At 40.3% G+C, this 7,393-nt stretch overlaps 1 non-coding gene across 1 annotated transcript; it reads right to left on the reverse strand.

Annotated features, from left to right (window-relative positions):
- Positions 1–5,409: 5,409 nt before the first annotated feature.
- LOC136396337 (small nucleolar RNA U3) lies at positions 5,410–5,622 on the reverse strand. The gene has a single exon (XR_010749674.1). It is a non-coding gene; the product is annotated as a small nucleolar RNA U3 (small nucleolar RNA).
- Between the last annotated feature and the right edge of the window lie 1,771 nt (positions 5,623–7,393).

Genomic DNA, 7,393 nt, shown 5'->3' on the forward strand with positions numbered 1-7,393 from the left:
TATGCCGAGCTAACATTTTTACAATGGTTTCTACAGCGGTTGCTTAAGGTGAGAAGAATGGGGAATGGCAGGGAGGGGGAGATAACTCGAAGGTAATGAGGTCTCAAAAAAATAAAAAATCAAGTAATCAGATTCCAAAGTCTGGCCTCTCAAATCTTGGGCTAAGTTATCTTTCTCGACTGCAAAAGCCTACTGACTAGAACAATATAAAATATATATGGTTTTGATACCCAGAGGGAAAAAAGTCAGGGGAAAAGAATCCCTTAGGGAAACCTGTCTGCAGGAGGCTCGGTGATGAATGGGTGGGTAGCATGTGGGGAGAGGTTTTTGCATCTATACTTGCTTTGACTGTTCTTGTAACTTCTAGGTCTGTCATTCTCTCATGGTTACCGCCCATCACAGGGAAAGCCGGGATAAAAACGTCAGGTAGGATTCCAGACCGGGTTCATGATATTGCCGTTTCGTTTCATCAAGTTAACCTTTCAAAAGCAACCCAAGAGAACTACAGACTTAATTCCTCAGGGAAGCAATCAGATTCTGAGAACATGTCAGTTAAGTGAAGAGGGCCCATACACTTGGAAGCTGAAAAGCAGAAAACTTTCACTTTTCCTTGCCTTTGTCAAAACATCTCGCCATTAATTTGTGATACTGGTGTGAAAGAAAAGGAGGCTATGTGACTAATCTGACAAGCTCAGGGAGCCACGTGGCAAGGCTTGAGAAACTCACAGATGAATAGTGACCACACGGGATGTCCAATCGAATTCCTAATAGGGTTGGCCATGGTGGGTAATCATGTCTCCGGCTAAACCTTCCTTAGTAAAAGGTCAGTCTTTACCTTAAATGAACCCAATTTGTTGTTACTATGTATCTAGAATAACATGGCTTTGAAATGTCAAAGTACTGTTTTTCCAACTCCTCGAAGGCACAATTAGGTATACCAGAGCACAGAACCCTCATTGTTATCTTGTTCCCCGCATACCATCTCTGTGTGTCCTAAATGTTAATTATTAACCACCCTGTACCCACCAGTGTAGCAGAGGTATGTGTTTCTCCATTCTGCCTTTTATCCAATCCTAGAGATTTTTCTGTTAAGCTTTCTCTAGGCTCCATTACCTACCATCAAAGGATTACATGCAACCTTACTTTAGTCTCCTTTGTTTTTCATGTAAAATAAGCTGTAAAACTGCCCTTCTCTGGAGCATTTTCAAAATCTTCTGAGCCTGACCTGTGGTGATGCAGTGGATAATGAGTCGACCTGGAAGGCTGAGGTCACAGGTTCGAAAGCCCTGGCTTGCCTGGTCAAAGCACATATGGAAAGCAACCGTGATCGATGCTTCCCACTCCTCCTCCCCTTCTCTCTCTCCTCTCTCTTAAATCAATCAATAAAATGTTCTTAAAAAAATCTGTTGAGATTGTGCTTCCCAACATACGTTGTCAGTTTGGCTCAAATAAACTCATAAACCTCTACGTTTGGATGTTTCTTAGGGTTTGCCAACACTGGCCAATAAATAGGTGTGTAGAAATGCCCCCTGCTGGCCGATTCCTAATAAGTACAATTGAATTGGAGGCCTATCCTCAGAGCTTTGGCCTTGCATGTGTAAACTTCCTCAAATTACCAAGACAGTCAGTTCTTTGATGATAATAGTTTCAGGTCGTAAACAGCCCTCTCATCTTTACCAAAGGTCGCTTTAACTGACCTGGGTTTCACGTGAACAGCCATCAGTCCTCAATGGTAATGTGAAAAGTCGTACACTATTTGTCTGTTTTCTGAGAAGGCTTTCATGTCTCAGGTCTCCATTCTCAAGCTCTCCAAAAGCTTTTGTTTGGAAACTTGATCAAATCTACGACAATAATAATTTTTAAAAATGCCTACCATTCCACATTTCTTAAGAAACAATTCTTCACAGTTTCCTTTCATTCTCACCCAGCAGGTGGCGCTACTCCCTTACATTTCCTAGAGACACCAACTTCTGAAGGAATTTAACAGTAGGTTTGAGTACTTGTCTTCATGTTCAAATTTGCCAACTTCTGTTATTCAACACACTGTAATGCAGGGGTCCCCAAACTACGGCCCCGCGGGCCACATGCGGCCCCCTGAGGCCATTTATCCGGTCCCCACCGCACTTCTGGAAGGGGCACCTGTTTCATTGGTGATCAGTGAGAGGAGCATAGTTCCCATTGAAATACTGGTCAGTTTGTTGATTTAAATTTACTTGTTCTTTATTTTAAATATTGTATTTGTTCCCGTTTTGTTTTTTTACTTAAAAATAAGATATGTGCAGTGTGCATAGGGATTTGTTCATAGTTTTTTTTTATACTCAGGCCCTCCAACGGTCTGAGGGACAGAGAACTGGCCCCCTATGTAAAAAGTTTGGGGACCCCTGCTGTAATGTAATAAGGACTGTTGTAAGCTCGGCAGGACTCAGCTAAGCAGTTCTTCAGTGATGGAGAGTTGTCACCCCTTCTAGCTGTGACAGGCTCTCTGGGGTGGGGGGAGTGACACACACTCCTTTTTGAACTAAGAGGAGTTAGGGGAAGAAGGGAGTGAGAAAGTGAGAGTGAAGGGAATCCATCTCTCTGGGTGTTTGCTCTGACCTAGAGCGGGGTGTTCTTTAAATGAGAGGAACCCAGGGAGTGGAGAGGTACTCTGTCCTCCTTCTCACCCTCTGAGACTCTGGAAGAGGTACCCATGCCTTATATCATTTAAAGTGATGCTTTTTCCATCTGAGTGATCCACATTCCGTGTTCTGTCCTGTCTTCCCTCACAGCCTTATGTAAAGACATTATTTCTCCATTGCACTTTTTCTTCCATTTTCTTGTTAAAAGGCAATACAGGGGGGAAAAATTCTTTTTTATAGCTTCTTTTTAATGAATATTTTCAATTCCCAACTTTTTTATCAGCAGGCTCATTTTTCTAGGATTTAAAATATTTCAAAAGGCAATTATGAATCCCTTTGTTAACATTTTTTGTGAATCGTTTTTCATGTATTTACTTTGACTCCATGGTTTTTCATTCTTTTTATAAGACAGATTTTGCTACAAATGAATGTCTTACATTTTCAACTAGGTTTTTCTTTGACTTCAATTTTAATGTGAATTTTTTTCTGAATACATTTTTTGGTATACAAATTTATTATAAAGTAAAAACAGAGCTTTCTTTTCTTTTGCTACTTATAAGTCAAATATGTCTATTATCTGCTATGAACTAATTAAAATGCAATTACTTCTCTGTATTTTCCACTCTTTCTAGTGTAATATTCATCCATTTTGAATCTTGATGTTATTTTGAAATATAATTATGCAATAATAATATTTAACCTTATTTCAGTTACTTAGATTATAAATTCCTTGAACAATGGGCTTCACTAATATTCCTTTACTCAACACACACTTCCCTAACCCTTATTGGCCAATGAGGATAAGATGAACTGAGGCATTTATTCATATTATTTCTTATTCACTTCTAGTTTCCATACTGAGGTACTTGAAATAATTCTATGATATCTACTAAAAAATTTAAAACCTCTTGTTTTTTCTCAATTTAAGTGAAATTGAGTGGGGTGAGCATAGTGTTGGAAATTATAAATCTAGAAAAGGAATTTTCTATCTATGGACTTCAATATTTTTTTCAAACATAGATGAAATATTTTAGTGTATTGGCTAGCTTGAGTAAAAGATTATAGAAAACTTTTTCCCTCATGGGGAGAAAGAGGAAAAAAAAATATAAACTAGGTTATTGAAGGTGATTAACAATTCTACAGTTAAATTTTAATATAAAAACTTACTCCTATTTCAGAGCAGTTTAAATGAACTCTCATAGGTAAAGAATAAAGTTGCTGTAAGAAACGTCGGAATCTGTAGAGAATTTTTATGGGTTTATTTCAGCCAAACTGACAATTGCCAGGAAGCAAATCTCAATGAAATGAGAAGATGCTCCACACCATGCAGTTTTTTTAAAATATTTTATTTATTGATTTTTAGAGAGAGAGAAGAGACAGAGAGAGAGAGAGAGAGAGAGAGAGAGAGAGAGGAGCAGGAAGCATCAACTCCCATATGTGCCTTGACCAGGCAAGCCCAAGGTTTCGAACCGGTGACCTCAGTGTTCCAGGTCAATGCTTTATCCCACTGCGCCACCACAGGTCAGGCCCCACACCATGCAGTTTTACAGCTTATTTTATATGTTATAGTCAAAAGAGGAGATGTAAGGGGGGTCACAAGAAATGTACTGGTTGTAGATTAGAGAGAAAGCAAAGTGGAGAAAAGCTCTGAGACCGAATAAAGACTAAAGTGGAGAGACACGTACTTCATTTACACTAGTGGGTACAGGATAGTTAAGAATGAGCATTTCCAGCACACAGAGGTGGTGTGTGGGGAACATGAAAACAATGAGGGGCTCTGGGCTTGTGCTCTGGTGCAACATGTGTGCCCTGAGGGTTCTAGAAAAGAGAATTACTCTGACGTTTCAAAGCTATGTTATCTTAGGGGCAAAGAGACAACAGACAGGATCATATAAAGACTGACTTTTGTCAAGGAAGATACAGGCTTAGGTAACAGGGCTACCCACCCTGACTGCTTTTAGTTAGAAATTCTAATATTCAGACTGTCCTATGTGGTTCCTTTCAGTCTCTGAGTTTGTAAGGCCAACGTCTACCTTTTCTGAACGTCTCAGGTTTAGTATGTGGCCCCTTTTTCAGCCACAATGTTAATAAAGTATATATTACATCTACTTAATATCAGCAATCTTACTGTATGTTTGACTTATAATATAAACAGGGGTGGGCAAAAGGAGGTTTCCAGTTATGAGTATGAGAAACAAAGTTCATTCTTGTATTATTTTTTTTTATTTTTTATTTATTTATTTATTTATTTTGTTTTTTTTTGTATTTTTCTGAAGCTGGAAATGGGGAGAGACAGTCAGACAGACTCCTGCATGCGCCCGACCGGGATCCACCCGGCATGCCCACCAGGGGCAATGCTCTGCCCACCAGGGGGCGATGCTCTGCCCCTCCGGGGGGTCACTCTGCCGCGACCAGAGCCACTCTAGTGCCTGGGGCAGAGGCCAAGGAGCCATCCTCAGCGCCTGGGCCATCTTTGCTCCAATGGAGCCTTGGCTGCGGGAGTGGAAGAGAGAGACAGAGAGGAAGGAGGGGGTGGGGGTGGAGAAGCAAATGGGCGCTTCTCCTATGTGCCCTGGCCGGGAATCGAACCCGGGTCCCCCGCACGCCAGGCCGATGCTCTACCGCTGAGCCAACCGGCCAGGGTCTCATTCTTGTATTATTATTTATTAATTATAGTGTTATTATCCACATGAACATCTGTAAACTTACTTTAGCCCTACCCTGTGCATTTTGAAATTTCATATTTCTCCATTTTGAAGGCTAGGTAAGAACTATTATGAATTTTTTTATGACTCAGATGGTGTCCTGTCCTTCTTGCTCTCTCAAAGCCAGACAAGGTCTGTCACTAATGAAAAAGGCAGTTGCAGCAGCAACACGGAGAACCAGCTTCCGGTTCAGGAGAGAACACTGTGCCTCTGCCCCCTGGTGGCTTCTGGTGTGCTACACATTCAGAAAAGATGCTCTGCTAGCAAGCTAGAGCAATGATCCCTGCAAGTACAGTCTTTGAAATGTATGTATGTGGTATTATACATTCCCTGAATCTACCTAGGGCAATTGCTAAAGATGTCAGGAGTCCATATAACTTATTATCCAAATTGGGACAAGTTTGAGCATTAAATGGTGCACTACTAAGAAGTTGTGACTGTTCCCAGCAAAGGAGAATGTCTGGTCACCCTACAGACAGATGATGGGAGAGTTTATTCCCCCCCCCCCCCCCCCCCCCCCCCACACACACACACACGATTTTGTTGTCTCTGAGGGGAAGGAATTTCCAGAACAGTATGGAAGGTGGAGTTACCTTGTCTCCGCCTCCTCTGGCTTTCCGCAGGGGAGGAATAGTGACTGCTGATTGGTTAGATTGGGAAAAGAAACTGAGCACCTAATAACCAATGTTAATGCTTGGTGTTTACAAAATAAAGGCTTCCCCAGATGCCAGTCGCAGGAATGTCTGATATTATGTAACACAGTCTTTTTTTTTCTTGCTTGATAATTCTAATTTTAAATATCCATATAGACACTGGAAAATTAAATTTAAACATATGCTGCTCTTTGCTGCAGCTCCCTCTATGGTAAATCCTTTCATAATTTTCAGGTAGAATTTTCTTTTTAAAGGAGAGCTTTTTGCTGATTTTACATACCACCTTTGTTTCTGAGAATCCTCTGTTTAATTAATTTACATTTAACTTTTGCTTTTTTGCATCCACTAACGTGATGCTTTTAATTTAGCACCTATTAATTAGATAATAGATCAAGTAGCATCTACTTTATTTTGTATATTCTTTTAAAAAAATATTTATTGATTTTAGAGGGGGTTGAAAGAGAGAGAGAGAGAAAGATCCATCTGTTTCTGTATGTGCCCAGACCAGGGATTGAACCAGCAACCTTTGTGTAAGGAGACGATGCTCTAACCAACCTAGCTGCTGGGGTGGAGCTGTTATATATATTCTTGACTTACATTTATTATTAATCTAAATTTTAAAATCTAACCCTCATTTTAGAGCCCAAGTTAAGAAGCTTTTGTTTTATTTTTTCTTCTTTTAAAGACTTCCCTACAAAAGAGGACAGCTGAAGTTTATGTTACTCTTGAGTACCCTATAAATCTTTCTAATTTTAAGGACAAAAACAAAGAATACTAAATATTAGCAAATGCTTGTTTTTCAACTGCTTGAAAAAAATAAGATGCTTTAAGAAATACTCATAACAGGTGCAGTGCCATTTAAAATATACTTTTAGATTATGAAACATCTACAATTATACAATACTGTAATAGCCAGCATTACCCCTACCTCTTAAATCTGCCGAAATGGGCCCTGCTAGGATTTCAGAATTCAAAATATAGCAAGACCCACGTCTCGTTAAAATTCAGTTGAGTATTTGAAGTTGGCAGGCCTGTACCATTCGGGCATCCCTTCTTGAGAAAGAATCCTCCTTCCAGTCTGGTGAAGAAGTTCTAGAGAGAGAGAGAGATCAAGAAGCCTCAGAAACTCTACTGGAGCCCAGAGACTGAATGCTACCTTCACTGAACTGATTTACGCAGAAGCCCCTTTGCATTCTGACGCTGCTCTACGGAAAGCCATTGGCCTCTCATGACCTCCGCAAGCTGTCTTGTCTTGGTTCTCGTCTCCCGCAGCTCATCGCCTTCCGTCAATGCTGAAGCCTCTTGTCTATAGGTACACTGACTGTCCTCCCAGTTCTCTCATGACTTTTGTTCTTTCTGCCATTGGACGGTGTCTCTCCTTTAGTTAGAAGTGATCCTTAAAATTCTATCTTCAGAT

Source organism: Saccopteryx leptura, chromosome 2 (genome assembly GCF_036850995.1).
Source record: "Saccopteryx leptura isolate mSacLep1 chromosome 2, mSacLep1_pri_phased_curated, whole genome shotgun sequence".
Taxonomy (NCBI): domain Eukaryota; kingdom Metazoa; phylum Chordata; class Mammalia; order Chiroptera; family Emballonuridae; genus Saccopteryx; species Saccopteryx leptura.